The following is a 17,505-nucleotide window of genomic DNA, read 5'->3' as shown; positions in this document are numbered from 1 at the left end:
TTATGTACTAATCTATATATCACAATTAATTTATTTATATTTAAAATTTAAATTAATACTATTTTTAATAAAATTTATTTTTTAATCAATCACATTATATTAATACATAAATTAATATATAATTATATTTATAATTATATTTTTCTATTTTTAAATAATTCCTAGGTCCCATCTCACGGAGTTCAAACTCACAGGCAATTTCTTTAAAAATAAAATAATAATTTCGCTATAAAATATTTATACAATATAATTTAATTTAAAATATATACTTCAAATTTTTCTAAAATAATTAATACCATATACTTCAGGTTTTTCTAAAATAATTAATACCATCGTATGACGTGCAACTCTCACACCGCCCTTTTAAAGAAATCGAGTTATAATTTAAATCCTTGAAAAAATGTTTTTTATAATAAGATTCAAATATTTTCAAATAAACAGTACAAAATTTATCCACCATAAAATTTAGAATTAGGAATTGTTTAGGAAACATAACTCATCTCATCTCATTTCTAAGTTTCTCATAATTTTCTTTTTAAATAAAAATACTTTTTAATTCAAAATATTTAACTTTTTTATCGAATTATTACTTAATCATTAAATTTTTTATAATTTTTAAACAAAATACAAAAAATAATTCAATTTTTTTAAATTCTAAAATAAAAGTAATATTAAAAAATTATATTGTAACAATATTTTAACTTTATAATTTTTTTGTTTAACTTCTTTTCTCCTTTTCTAAAACCCAATAAAATTTAAATTTAAATCATTTTACTACTATTTAGAAATCATTTCACTATTCTTCACAATTTTTATCTCATCTTATTCCTTAAGCATCTCATATGTGATGCCCTCAAATTCTATTTGAGATTTGATGGATATCTTAAGTATCGAGACATACAACGCAAAGTTACTTGTCTTCGTTCATGACAATTAAAGATGCAATGTATCTAACATGTATCTAATAGTATACAATATTCATAGCAAATAATTTTTTTTATTTGAACAATGCTATGCACCAATTAAAGATATCCTAAATACTTAAAACATAATCCATACATATTGACATGCTAAACATCAATAAGTATAGTACGAGTCTCAAAAGAACTATAATCTCAAAGGTATGGGAGTCAAATACCTATCATTACATTACTAAAACATAAGCATTGAGCTAGTTTGTTGAACAACTCAAGTAACTCGATTAACGATACCATAATACTATCTATAAATCTAACTATGGAGACCACAAGCTCTGCGTCAGGTCGATCTCGCCTAATCAACCTCCTCCAGTCAACCAGACTCTGTTCCCTCTCCTAGTCCAGACACATTGACTACCATTCGGGAGAAATAGTAGTATGGAATACTACAATGAGATTTGAGTATAAAATTTAACAAGTTAACCAAAAACTTCTATATAGGTTAATGATGCATGTATGGCAGTAAATGTATGAATGCATAATCAAAATTACAAGCAAATAAAAATAACTTAACGTGTAACATGACATAAATTGACATAACTTGATAGGACATGAAACATGAACATAAACTTAAACTTGAACATGAAACATGAATGTGAACTTGAACTTGAATATAAAACATGAACGAAAACTTGGAACATAAACTGAAATGTGAAATACATGAACTTGAAAGTGAAAATACATTAATTCTAACAATCTGAATGATTTCTCCAATTGATTCGTCATGAATAGTAAACAATAAGAATGATTCTATCTAACATATTCTCTCAAAAATATTTAGACAATCAGAATGATTACACCATATTTTAAATGAGATACTCTAACAATTAAAATGATTACCTTAGGAGTATCTAGTGATACTCTGACAATTAGAATGATTTTGGTATGAACATTTGAGTAAGGTATTCTAGCAATCAAAAATGATTACGCCAGAGATACCTCGCGTAAATTATCATTGGAGATACTCAAAAAATCATAATAATTACGTCACAAGTATCTTAGGCATGACTGAATGAGAAAATACTATTTTCAAGACACACTCTGTACTTTAGGCATAACGTGACTTGAAACGAAATTGCAAATGACCTGACATAATGTGACATGACATGTACATGAAATGCATGACTTAATGCAACATGAAACAAACATCAAGACATAACATATCATAACATATAACAGATAATATTACGTAACATGTTATAACATATAACAGACAACATTATATAATATGACATAACATATAACAAACAATATTATATGACAGAGTATACTATGTACTAGATGTTGCGTGACAGATAAATATCTCGTGGTAAAATGTATTAAGTAATAGACACAAATGATATAACATGGCATATAGGGTAACATAATTACATGAACAGTAGCTCTCTTACCCACATATATATAGAATAATTTGATAGAAAATTATGAGCTAACTTATAGTGATTTTTGCTTTTATTAAAAAAAAAATATGAAGTACAAGGAACTGTAAGTAGAGATTTTAAATGTTAGAAACTTTATAACTAATAACTTAATAATACAAAAAATGCTAACTTAAAATAAAATTATCATTTTACCTATAACTTAAAGATTTCACATCTTAATTTCAAAAATTATCAAAATTTACATTATTATATTTCTCATGTAAATTTTGTCCTAAAGTCAAATATTTAATTAGAAAAATTTAAAATAAATCGTAGCCACGAAAAACACATTACCCTCAAGCATTTTCTCTTTGATTTTTGTTGCAATTTTATTCAACTTCAACACTCATACTTAAATTAAAATATTACAACATAGATCATCACATCCTATACTTAGAAGTATTCTTAACATAACAAAAAAAAAAAAAATACAAAACATTTTAGTAAAAAAATCTGAACTTTTTAACTAAAACACAAACCCTTGAATCCCAAGATTTTGACTCTTTTTAAAACATCTTCAAGAATTCCAAAAATTTAAAATCTTCTTCTAACATGTTCTTAACACACTCATAAGAACTTTATTTGAATAATCAAATACAAATCACAAAACAACTTGAAGCACTCGACTCCAATACTTCATGAAAACAGAATTTTCTCAACTCTGGTTTTGATCAATCATCTTGATCCGAGACACACTATGATACAAATCACAAACTAACAACATTATATAGTTTATAAATATGTCTTAAAGCAGATCCAAGAATTAACTTGAAATCACATGGCCAAAATTAAACCAAAACACGGATCTATCTTTATTTTTTAGTTAACCGAGTATCCTTATGCATAAAAATCATATCTTTACAAATTAGCACCTAAAATCTTCAAACCAATATCCTAACATGTAGATCAAAGACTTATAGTTATCAAATAAAAATACTAAAGTCATTATAGTAAGATTAGATCACAAAAGATCCAAATATTCTTAAAACAAAAACTGTTTTTCTCATTCTAGTTTCTAAGTTTCTATATATGAGAAAATATTTTATCAAAACCTTTTACCAAGTAACTAATCGTTAACAAACATTCATATAAACATGTTAGCAAAATTTCGAACCAACATCTATCCATTAGCTTGGTTAAAAACTCTAAAATATAACATGCTATCCAATTTATCACCCAAACATACATTTCCATGGTTAAAATAACTTTTGACCAACTAAATGACTCCTAAATCAAATAAAAAAGGAAAAAAAAGAAACTATACTAAAATAGAAACATCTTTCATGAAGGAGGTTTCATGAGATGATACTTACAAAGGGTTAAAAAATAGTAAGCCAGAAAGCTTAGAAAACTATCTGATAGAGCTTTTAAGTTCCTCTCTAGAAAACATGTAGAAAAAGAGATGAAATGAAAAATGAAATGAGCTGCACTCTTCTTATACAAACTGAAGGGTGAAGTTAGGTCTTGAGTGACACTTGAGCGATGGAATTCTTGGCCAAAACAAAGGGCTAACTACCCATGGTATAGGCTGCTTTGAGGTGTCATGTAGGTAGTTGTGGTGAGGTGGCATTTGTTTTCCCATCAAGGATTATTTGAGGGCTATCTTGAATAGTGGGTGGTCAGCCTTAAGTGGGTGGAAACTTTCTCAAAATCTTTACCAAGGTGGCCAAAATTCGGGGGCCTAATATACCTTAACTGAATGGGTTTTATTTTGGGGTGTAAAGATGGTTTGGTTAGGGTTTGAGATACTATTAAGTCCAATTCTATTTTTTCTTAATCCAATCAAATTTATAAGGTTTAAAAGGTTGAATAATGATTTAATAACATAAATTTGAGGGATTAATAACATGTGAAAGTGATTTAATCAAGTGATTAAACACAATGCTAGAAATTTGATTTATTCTGGAACCAAGTTTGGGGTTTAGGGTAACCATTCAGGGTTTCGATCTCCTCTAAACTTTTGGGATTTCAATTGGATTCTATGCTTGAAATAAAGTATTTAGGTTTCACTTGGCTTAAATCCTATTTAGCTTGGTACAAAATGGAAGATCGGAGGTAATAGTGTTTTTCTTAAATGACATAATCTCACACCTTGATTTCTTGCACATTTCCATCTTATGGTTCTTCTTAGTATCAAGTTTCCAATGCTATTCACCAAATGTGGTTAAAATATCGCCAAATGTCTAAATAAAACCTCTCTAATCTAATTTAGACATTCTACACTGTGATTTTGATACTTCACTTGGTGCTACTATCGATGTTACTATTCAATGCGAAAAAGTGAAAAATATAGTTTGTATTGAAATATCCTAAATAAACATACTAATCTCATAGTGCAATTTGTATTTAAAATCAACTTTGAAGTGCTTCGAAATAATCAAAATGCATTTTCGAACGGACATTTTGTCCATAAACTAAAAATAGGTTTATTGCACCATGAAATTGTAAATATTCATTTAAGTCTAATAGCTCAGACCATATCATATTCTGACATTTCTAAATATCTCAAATAAATAAAATCACATTTTTTGACCCATAATAAGTGGTGACACTGACTATGCTAACAGAGCAAAACTTACACGATTGGTCGATTTGTGAAAATTTACAAAATTTCCATGAGAGGTTCCTAGAACCTATAGAAATTCTACCATTGAATTTTTAGCTAGTGGTTACACCCTACTCATCTTCTAATAATCATATGTTTGGAGTGTCATCTCAAAATTTAGAATTACTCTTCTTTAAATAATCACATATTTGGAGTGTTCGGCATTTTTTTTTACTTTGTATTTCAAGTTTCGTGACTCTATGTGTGTTTTTCCCCCTTTCACTTTTCGAAATTTATTTTTTTTATATTCATATATTCTTGCCCATATCATGTTGAGAAATGTTATAAATTTGAGATGCTTGGGAATAAAATGAGATGAGAATTTATGAATAGTAATAAGATAGTTTTTATTTATTGGGTTTTGAGAAATTAGAGAGAAAAATTTGAATAAAAATATTATAAAATTAAAATATTGTCAAAATATAATTTTTTAAAATTATTTTTATTTTGAGATTTGATAATATTGAAGTGTTTTTTATTTGAAAGTTTGGGAAGTGGTTATGATTAGTTTGAATGATTTTTTTTTTGGAAGAGCAGAAAGTTACATATTTAATAGTGACCCCCTCCCATATTTATCAATAATGTCCTCACTAATAACTGAGGAATACTATGGTAACAAAAATAGCCAATGGGAAAACCCATCAAGACCGCAACCAAGAAACCAATCTATGACAATCTTATGTAATGATAAAGGAAACGAAACCACAAATACCAAAAATATTAACATCTTAGAGATGGAAGGCCTAAAAAATTCAAACGGAGCAAACCTCGAAGAATCTGTGAGAAAACACAATTATTAGAATAGACCAAATCGGCTTGAGTCCCTTCCTTGGCTAACCAATCTGCCATCATATTACATTCACGAAACAAATGTTGAAAACGACAATGAAGAGTGCGAACCAACCCAACAAGTTCCTCCCAAAAATTCTCTAGATACCACACACCACAACGCCCTCTCATTCACCAAGAAATAACGACCATCAAATCCATTTCTACTATCACATTAGAAATATGTAAATATTTGCAAATTCTCAAACTTTAAAGAAGTGCCAAAAGTTCCGCTTTGTTGTTGGAACCAAAACCAATAGGAGAGGCATAAGCCTTGACAAGATGACCTGAATCATTCCGAAAAACCCCACCAATGCCACAAGTGCTCCGGTTTCCAAGACTACTACCATCAGTGTTCAATTTGTACCATCCTAATAACGACTTAATCCACTTAACCAATTTGCAACAAGGAGCTTTCGGCACAATCGGTTTAATCCGCAAGACCTCTAATATCTTGCCATCCCAATGATACAAATGCATGAGATTCTTAGCCGCATGACAAAGGGAACCAAGCCACACACAAATAGAATGAACAACAGCTTCATAAGTTTCTAGAATACCTTCCATTCTAGCAAGACATCTTCTCCTCCATAGACGCTAAGTAACAATGATGAGAATGATGCCAACTATAAAACCCACATGAGAAGAAGAGCTAGCACACCTAAACCAAGTCCCATAATTTTGTTTCCAAGATCTGCCAAGAGGAATACCAAACAGAGTGCCAAAAAAGGACCATACTTTATGAGAAAAAACACCCTCAAAGAGCACATGGTTAATATTTTCAATATAGTCTACATTACAACAATCATATTTGAAAACAATGGGAATACTAATACGGTGCAAGCTATCATCCACACTCAAAGCCATATGCCAAGCCCTCCAAAAATGAATAGACATTTTTAAAGGAAGAATTTTATACTACATCCAATCATGTCAGTCAAGAGGAGAATCTCTTATACGAATACAATGCCAAACAGATTTGGTAAAGAACATATTTGTGTTCGTTGAAGTCCAAACTAGAACATCTTTTCCCGAATTAGGCCCACATAAATAGACTAAAATCTCATCCACCTTCTCCTACCCAACTAAGTTCTCTAGAAGATCAACATCCCAACCATCCGACAGTCTACACTCTTTAACTTTTAACAAAGGGTGAACCCACTAATAGCATCTCATTAATTAGGGGACCATCATCCCTCCATTTGTTATACCAAAAAAGAAAAATCACTCATTCTCTAATCTTCCACTTATAATTATTTAACAATAGCGGAATACAATTAGCAACCATTTTTCAAAATCTTGACCCTTTCGTGGCCTCTGTTAAAGCCTAAGGCTTTGAACCCACATATTTTATTTTGAAAAAAATTAACTCATAGAGAATTACCTTGTATAAGATTCCAAGCAAAATGCATATGTAAGGCTTTCTACATATTATGAAAATGTTGTAACCCAAGACCTCCTTCTTCCACAGGGTTGCAAATATGTTTTCAAACCATCCATTTCTTTATCTCCCGCCCCTCATATTCTCTCCAAAAGAAAGAACTCATCAATCTATGAATCTGATTAATAGTCGCTTGAGGGACCTGTAAAACAGCAAAGATGTGAATCGTCATAGAAAATATAACATGCGTTAACAGAACTAGTTTAAATGATGTTTGGAAATAAAATAAGATTAGATGAGATGAGATGAGATGAAAATTGTTTACAAACAAGCGAATGAAATGATATGAGAATTTTATGAATAATAGTAAGATGGTTTGTGAATAGTAGTAAAATAGTTTGAATTAAGTATTTATTATGTTTTGAAAAATAAGAGAGAAAATTGAATAAAAGATATTATAAAGTTAAAATATTGTTATATAAATTTTTAATATTATTTTTGTTTTGAGATTTGAAAATATTGAATTGTTTTTTGTTTGAAAATTTGATAAAATTGTACTGATTAGTTTGAAAAAGTTTTAATAATTAATTTGAAAGTATTTATATTTGAATGATATTTAGAAAAGAAATAAGATGAGATAAGATGGGATGAGATGAGATGAAATTTTTTTTCAAATATCCCCTTAGCTCTAGTAAATTTTATTTTGAATTAGATGAGTTTTTGTGATTGACATGATATTAACACGTTAAAAGCTTTAACTGAATCGATAATACTTCTAAACTGGGATCCAAGAATTTGCCAAGGCCCCCATTTTTATAAGAACTATTTTAAGTTAATAACATTCTATTAGGTGACAAAGATAATTAATTGAGATTTGCTATGGCTATAGAATATTTATACCAAATCTCAAAACTGAATGGTGTGGCAAAAACCACTTGGCAACCTAAAAAAAAGTAAAAAATAAAAGAGACAAAGAATGCATGCATGCACGCACTCCATTTGAAACTAAATCTCCTTCACCCTTCCTGCACCATTCTTGGAGTATAAGAACCATTCTTGAAGCAAAGCGAAATCACTCCAACAGAGCTCCATTTCCGACACCCTTCTAGCCTCCCTTGCTATCTGGCAACGGTGATTGGCTAATTCCATTATTTCATTCGAGTTTTTTTTAACATTTTGTTTACATTTCAAGGCAAATGTTACAGTTTTCATTCTTTTAAAATGGGCTAATTTGTATATATTGAACCCATCTGTGTTGCTTTTATAATTGAACCCATCTGTGTAGTTTTTCTTTTACTGCAACGTATTTATTTATTTTTATAAGTACTACAATGTATTTATGAAATGGAAAGAGCTCCAAGGCATCAACAATCACTTTTTTCCCTAAATTTTGAAGTCATGTTTTTGTCAAATTAAAGCATTAGAAGTGAAGAAAATATTTTTTGCTGTTGTAATGTCCAGTTCTTGGTGTATTTTGAAGCCATGCTTATGTAATGTCTAGTTCTTGGTGTAGATCTTGCTAAATTTATTCAAAGAAACAGGATCTTCCCCTTTCTAAATAGTTTTTTGCACAACAGTATTTAAATAAATCGAGATGTCTAATATCTGAATAAATTGGAGCATTATATTTATATAAAAAAAATCTATTTACAATCAGCCAGGGAAACTGCTCGGACATTGCATCCCACGTGGCCAAATTAAAGTCATGTGGCCAAATTAAAGTACATTTATCTTCTTTTTGTCTGCTCATTTAGTTCCTCACAGAACTGCTGAGAAAATAATGGGAATCTTATCACTTCCTTACAGAGAACTTTTTGTAAGTTTTGGGAAATTGAATTTCTTTTCAATTGTTTTTGGAAAAGAAAAGTCATCTTGAAAGATGGGAAAAAAAAAAAAACAAAAAAACTCATCACACCAATATATAGGATCACTGATTTGGTGGGTCTTCTCTATTCTTTCTTGTGCGCGGTCATTGAAAGTGACAAAGTTACCTGAATTCATGGAGGCCGTACCTGTGAAGAACAAGCTTTCCTTGAAGAACTTCAAAAATCTGTTATCATTCTATTCCAGCCATCTACCTCTTTATTTTTCCTACTTGTTTTACATTTATCTTTTGCGTGTCTTGTTTGGTTGCTAAGAAAGTGAAAGAAAAATATTTCGGAATTGGCATTGGCATTTTTTCTTCTTCTTCTTCTTTTTTTTTTTTTTTTGTTCTTCTGGGGTAATGAAAACTCTACTAAACTGGATCCGTTGGTGAAAAATAAAACTTTGGTGAAAAAGCTTTCCTTTTTGTTAACCCAGGAAAGAGCTTTCTTCAAGCTTGGAGGCTCAGACATTTTTTCTCTTATTTTTTGTGTGTTTGCTGTTTTTTCCTCTCTTTAAATATATATATATATATATTGACTGACACATCAGCAGATTACCCGGCGGTTTCCCATCGCTGGTTATACGTAGCAGAGCTGATTTATATATCCAATCTAATTTAATTTCAAATTTTAAAGTAATGATTTAAAAGTAATAGAAATAATTCTAGCACACCGTCCATCCACTATTTCACTATTTTCTTGTTGTTTGAAAGTGTAGAAAGTTTGTGATAGTTCTAGTAAAGTTATGCACTTTTTGTGTAAAAAATGTGGCGCTAGCTTTGTTTTGAATCTGGTTGGATCTTTTAGACAATTCAAAGGTTAGATTTGCAACACATTCCAACATGGATAACAATTATGATAAGGTAGGAGTTGCTAATGAGGAAGGATGTAATGAAATCATTGAAGAATCTAAGGCTAAAATGACATTTTCATCTGTAGAAGAAGTTCAATCTTATTATATGAAGTATGGTAAGCTGTAACGACCCGACTCAATAATTTCAAGGTTGGAATATTGATAATTTTATTAGGCCTAATTATATTTAATGGGTCATATTGGATAAGCTCATGAGTTACAAATTATTGAAATTAATTAGGAGTTTTAATTAGACACAATAACTAGGTTAAGTCTCCTTTAATATTTATTAAACGAGTTAAACTCCTTTTAAAATTTAAAGATCGGCCATTAGAAATTTAGTTCAACTTAAAATCATTACTGATTAAGATTCCCTACATAATCTCAGTCACTCTGTGTCCTATCTTAAATGAACTACTAAAATGTGTTTTAAGAGTTCTACTACATACATTCATTTTTGCATACTCTTTAAATACTCTATTGATGTGATTGACTAAACAGTTATTTTATATTAAAAAAACACGATGCCAATCATATAAGTGGAATGTGTAAAGAGTATGCAAAAATAACTGCATATAGAATTTTTGGTATTTTAAATCTCAAAATCCTACTCGGTGACCATGATTGCGGCAATCACAAATAGTTTTTCAGTCCTACATGTTAGGGTCATTCTCTTGTCTTTAAATTCCCTTACTTTAAAAAGCTTTTCGCAACAATTCCTTTCTTACAAATTCAATAACCACACCATATCACCAACCAACGAACCATCAACCCCTTTATACCCTTGTCATGTAGCTCCATCCAAAAGCCTTTTGAAGAGTTTTTTTCATGTAATTACATGTAGGCCCTTGCTGTTCCTTGCAGTGAATATTTATTCCTTCAGCCAAGATTTGCCTTAACTTTTCCATCAGGGCATATGTAGATTTAAAGTTATTATAAGAAATGCCATCCAATCTTTTCAGTAAAGCGTAGCCATGAAAGTTGAGTACCTTATTGTTCTTGACTTCCAAGTCCTAGCTGCAAGTGATTTCTTTTGAGATTTGGGCTTCATTTCACATAAGGATTTACAAAGCAAGATTTCGGTATTAGCACTACGAGGTAAGTAGCATGATCATAAATTAAGACTAGTATACATTAGTTAGTTATATATTATTATTAAAGTCAATTTTTTGGAAGCAAGTGTGATGGGCCCCAAGGCAGACCAAGACTTAAGAAATAATTACAACAAAATTATTAAGAGCCAAGAAGATAGGAATCAGTCCAAGGATTGGTGCAATCCAATTGGGATGAAGTTAGCAAGAGCCCAACACTCATGATGGGCTTGAAAGAAGGAGAACCAGTTTTGATCCACTTGATCCAAACTTTGGAAGACATGACTTAAAGGTAGGGCCTATTGTTGTTAAGATTTTCAATTTGTTTAAATGATTTTTATTATTAGTTTAGAATAAATGGGCTTGAGGATTCTTAGCCTACATATGTCATATTTCTTATGAACTAGGATTTTTTGGAAAGTCTTGTATTTTGGCCAAGGGTTTCTTTAGAAAGTTATTATTTTATGTCTCACTAGGGTTTTAGAAATTACACTGTTCACACTATAGTACTTGCGGCACTGTTCACTTAAGATTTTTAGGGATTATTTATTTAAACCACTTGTAGCCTAATTTAATAAGGCAGACATATATGAAAGTTTATGAAATTGATGAATTTTATTCATTATGAGTTGAGTTTATCTCCTCTTATTCTTTATTGAATGTTTAAACTTATCAAAGGTAAATCACAACTTTTGTAGCGTTTCTCTTTTGTAATTGGGTTATTGAAATGGGTTCTTCAATGTGTCTAGATTTTAATATAATCTAGATTATTGAAACAAGTTCTCAAGGGGTCTAAATTTTTCATCCATAGACCCGGCTCAATCTCGATTGGGGTTTATATCATTCAGTGTTTATGTATCACGAATGTCATGATATTTATAAGCACACCATTCATCATGTTTCACTCCGCATATTATAGTAATGTATGGTCTCATGCGCATCACATTGTATAAGGCACGTAAGTTTTAATAAAATCAAGTAAACTCATAATAGATAACCAATGTGATTTATGGGTAGATGTGCAAGCCACAAAACTAAATATGGTCCACCATAGTATTCCAGAATACTATTAACGGCTCCTCTTTTGGCCATAGATTGTGGGGCCAGTGCACAATCTTCTACACAAGATTCAGTGTATGAGCCAGTATGATAAGTAAAATCAGTCAAATTATTCAAGATAAGTCACGCATGTCATAGTATATGTATGAATAATCATGATTTTAAGTTTTTGGCATGAAATATTTTATAAAAGTCTTATATTAAGTATGTTTACCTTATAATGGGATTCTTACTAAGTTATCAACTCATTTTAGTTTATTTTTATGTCTTTAAAGCACCCCAAGTTTGAATATTTATAAAAGTAGAGTCGTAGAATGAGATTTAGTTCAGGGAGGCGTGATAGTGATCTAGATCATGTATAGAGATGTTAAGTTATGATTTTTATGGTATAGACTTTGACAAATTTTAATAAATTTTTTTGCACGCTCTTATTTATGATTTCGGTATTTTAACATAAATCGACTCTTTAAGAATAGAGATCATCTCCATGTAGGTCTATCCATTAAAGTCCATCCAGCAGACTCCAATAACACATTGCCATGTAGAGCCCACAAACTCACGGAGATACACTTACAATACAAAGGATTTTAAGTAAAGTGCTACCCTTCTCCCTCTCTCCCTCTCCCCCTCTCTTCTCTGCCCGCCTTCTTCCATCTGTCTCTCCTATTCGAATCCTTGTTTCCCACCGATTGTCTTCGAAAGTCAGGCCACCGAACTCAGCTTCCCACCAAATCTCTGTGTACGGTGTGCGTTCTCTTCCCTGCAAGCCTTCTTCCATCTCCCTCTCTCCTCTTCGAATCCTTGCTTCCCACCGATTCTCTTCAAAAGTCAAGCCACTAAACGACTTTGTCTCTCCTTGCTACCTCCCTCCATGAAACCAACGACACCTATAAACTTGCTCTATCTCTCATCTTCGAAGGTCATCCACTGAGATAATCTTCACGCCATCGAGGTGAGCTACTCACCGAAACCCATAAAACCCTAACCCTAACCTTCCCTCCCTTGACTCCTCCAAACCAAAACCCATAAAACCCTAACCCTAACCCCCCTCATTCGACTCATTCAAAAAATAAATTCTGAAATACGACTTCCCCATGTTCTAGTTCTTGTTCTAATTCTGAAAAATAGAACACCAATTCGGCATCCTTTCATACATAATGAAGGTAACTTTTCAGTTTCACTCCAATTAATTTTGTACAGGCAATTGTTTTTTCTGTTCACTCCACGCAGTTTGTTTGATATTTTTTTCATTTCCGCAATTCAAAGAAACTTTAAGGGCAACTTTCTTGTGTAAATTCAAGGTAACTTCATGATGTGGCAATTTTTGTGCTTGTATAACTTCTGTACACGTATAAATTATGTGCTTGTACGAATTCAGTGCTTGTTTAAATTCAGTGCTTGGTATAAATTCTGTGTCTAATGAAACTATGTCTGTAAATGTATAAATTATGTGCTTGTATAAATACTGTGTCTAGTGAAACTATGCTTGTAAATTTATAAATTCTGTGCTTGTAAATTAAGGGCAAGTTTTAGTGACTTTGTATGCCTTTAGGGCAATTTCGCTGCTTGTAAATTCAGGGCAACTTTCAGTGACTCTGTATGCCTTTAGGGCAATTTCTATGCTTGTAAATTATGTGCTTGTAAATTCACCCCTGTTTTGAAACATGTTAATATTTCTTTAGGTAGAAACTACAAAAAATGGCATGTTTTGAAACTTTTAATTAGAACCACCCTTGTATTAATCTGTTTAATATTAATTAATGTTTGTGTGTAGTCTGACATCGTTGCTAGTTCAAGTTCTTGGACTTCAAGAGCTAAAGAATCAAAATTTAAAACCATGGAAAAGAAGTACAAGCTAACATTAAAAGTTTTATTTTTGTCATGATTATGTATTGTTGTGCTTTATACTTTATTTATTTTTTATTTGAATGATAATCATATATGTCGTCCAATGCTAAAATCTTATGGTTTCCCTTTGGGAGTAATTTTTTAAGTTGAAGATGCATTTCTTTATGTATTTGGGAGTGATTGTAGGAAGTGGAATTTGCAAATGCACATGTATTCGGAAATTTGATGGATCCTATGGTATTTACGTGCTTTTATTTGGTGAAATTTTTTGTTGCCATTTCTCAAGAGGCATTATCGCAGGAGGCGTTAAGAACCCAACTATCCATGAATTGCAAGTCTTCAAATCTTCAACAGCTTCATACAAGTTTGAATAATCAACATGGCACTCTAAAAACAAGTTCATGTCCAACAATCATGTCCAAAAATTTTATTGAAAATTACTACAACTTCATGTCCAACAATCAACCAAAAACATAATAAAAATTCAAGTCTTCAAATCTTCAATAGCTCCAAACAAGAGCCAGTCAGCTCCAAATAAGTGCAAGACTTCAAATTTAACAACTCCAAACAAGCCTTCCAAAATAGCCAGTGGCTTCTACTTTAAAAACAAGTTCATGTCCAACAATCATGTCTAAACCATAATGAAAATTACTACAAGTTCATGTCCAACAATCAACCAAAACCATAATAAAAATTCAAGTCTTCAATAGCTCCAAATAAGTGCCAGTCAACTCCAAATCTAAGAACGGCTCCAAATAAGCCTTCCAAAATAGCCAGTGGCTTATACTCTGGGTGTTTAAATTCAGCCTACAAAATAGTGCAAGTTAAAATATTTTAAATTCTTCCAACAATACCATCACGTTTCTTACACAAAATATTTTAAACACCACCACTAACCTAATGTTTCTTCTTGAAGATCCAAGATTTGAGAAGCACCAACACCATTTATATTTCCAAGATCCCTACATGAAAGATAATAAAAGTATAAAAAATGAACTTATAAAAAATGAAGTAAAAACGCTAAAAATTACTATAACTTATTAAAGGGTAGTTATTTTTGGCATGACCCTCAATCTTGCAAATGCTACAATATCTTTTCTTTCCTGATTGAGTCTCTTTCAAGTTTTTTGCTCTTAAAGATTTCGGTATTCCTTTCGTTAGCACCCATTGAGGATCTTGCAAAGTTTTTGAGAAATTTGATACTACTTGTGATCTGAATATATGTGCATCATTTGTTGACAAGTTTTCGCCTTGGAAATTTTATTCTCCAATATATTCCATCAAAAGCAACTCTTTGCAGACCTTGTCTAAGGCAAGAAAGAGGTGGTTCATTCTCTGGCTTGATTGTGAGTCAAGTTCTGCAATATCGTAAAACTGCATCATCAACTTACTTTTCCGCATTATCGGATCTTCTTGTATCATTACATGCCCCTCGAAACTTTGTATTTCAAGTATAGCTCGACTCTTAGCAATGATTGTCCATCACTCTAGAATATAGTGATGTGAGAATACATCTAATTTTGATTTCTTACCAAGGATGACACATGGGATATGCTTACAAAGAACATCCAGGAATTCAAACATATGACATGTACATATTACCTTCGCTTCACCACTCTCCAAGGTAGGTTTTCCTTTGCCATTAGGTGCCACTCCATACACCTTACTTTCACCATCTTTCTAAACTTTGGTTGATTTGTACCGTTGACTATTGAATAATTCATCTTGAAATATCATGAAATACTTCCTTGTATATACTTTGGCCACCTCTTCTTCAATTGCTCAACAGGTTTTCAAAATCTCCCTAGTCGATTTTATTCTCACATCCTTCTATTTCTCCTTGAAATATCGTGCATCTAAGATTTTCTCGTATTGATGCACAAAGTCACTACCATCGTGCTCAAATGAACATAATCTTTAAAAAATTTATGTATGCTCTTGCTTCTTTGAGTGGTTGACATACTGGCACAAAACGTGGTTCACAAGTATGCCAAAACCCACTTACCTTGTTAGTTGTAAAGTTTTTGCAGCCAATCATTACCTACTAGACCATATTTTACCAGTATTAAACTCCATTCATTCTTGAACTCATCAGTCATTATTGTCTCATGGATACAATGATAGGACTCTTTTTGAAAGTTTGAAAACTTATTATAGACATGTGCCAAATGTTCAGAAAATTTTTGTAAAATATGCCATAAGCAAACCGATGAGTTGTATTTGGGAGTACCTCTGCAATAGCTTTGGTCATGGCTTTGTCATCATCAGTAATAATGGTTGAAAGGGCATGCCTAAGCATTGCTTCCTACCATGTTCTCAGCAACCACATATAGGATTCAACTATTTTATTGACTAACAACGCACAACCAAACATTATGGTTTGATGATGATGATTAACTCCAAAAAAGAGTACAAATGGCATCTTATAAATATTTATGAGGTACATTGCATCAAATGTGGCAACGTCTCCAAAATATTGATATGCGAACTTTGATCTTGCATCTGCCCAAAAACAGCTTCCAATACATCCATTCTCATCAACCTGAATGGAATACACAAACTCAGGTTCTTTACACTGTCGATCAAGAAAGTACGCATATAATCTTTGTGTATCTCCCTCTTCAAATAATTTTTTTCTTTTATTTCCGAAAAATTTTCGACATCTTTACCAATACAGTCAATATTAAAATCACCATCTAATTCTTTGCTCAATACCGACATTATCTTCCTTGTCGATACACTGGACTCTTTCAAAGTCATAATAAATTTTTTTTTTTACTTGTGTCATTCTTCTATGTCCAATGCTCAAGTTGGTACTTCTTGGTGTGAGTAGCAGATGGTTATGTTCAGATACAAACTTGCATACTATTCACCTTTCAATCATTACTTTATACCCAATTTCCATTTCAGCAAGTTTAATTTTTTTTTTTCTTTTTGTTTGAGACTATCACGCCTAAATCCTTCCCTTGTACAAACATAATCTACTCCAATTCATTTTTTGTCCTCTTTTGATAATTTCATATGGTTGGTCCTCATTGCAAAGCCTTTTCGTTTTGCATACGCCTTGTAAAATGCTTGGGCATCTTCAAACTCAACAAATTCCTTTCCAACGAACGGCTCAAAAATTTCACTACTGGAAGTGGAAAACACATTGACTCTATCTCCATCTTCCACATTCACTCTATCTCCATCACCATCTCCATCTCCCACATTCACTCTATCTTCCAAATTCACTTGATCTACACAATCAACCATATCCATGCCATCTCCCACATTCATATCACATTGCTCTTGCACGATTTCAGCCGCAATGCTTTCATTTTCAACTTGTAGACGATTTCTACTCGTTAGTATCTCAACTTTATCACTATCTGAACTCCACATAAATCCTTCATATCAAAATAAAACAATGCAATCAATAAAAAATAATATTATCAAATTAAAACACTACCACAATATTATCAAATCAATGACAAAAAATAAAGGAAATTAAGTAATAATAGGACATAATCTATTGGACAAGTTCCTATTAGTCCCATAATTTATCTTTACAAAGTGTCAAAGAGCTAGTGCCCTA

This window comes from Carya illinoinensis, chromosome 2, assembly GCF_018687715.1.
Source record: "Carya illinoinensis cultivar Pawnee chromosome 2, C.illinoinensisPawnee_v1, whole genome shotgun sequence".
Classification (NCBI taxonomy): Eukaryota; Viridiplantae; Streptophyta; class Magnoliopsida; order Fagales; family Juglandaceae; genus Carya; species Carya illinoinensis.
Note: the sequence above shows the minus strand (reverse complement) of the source record.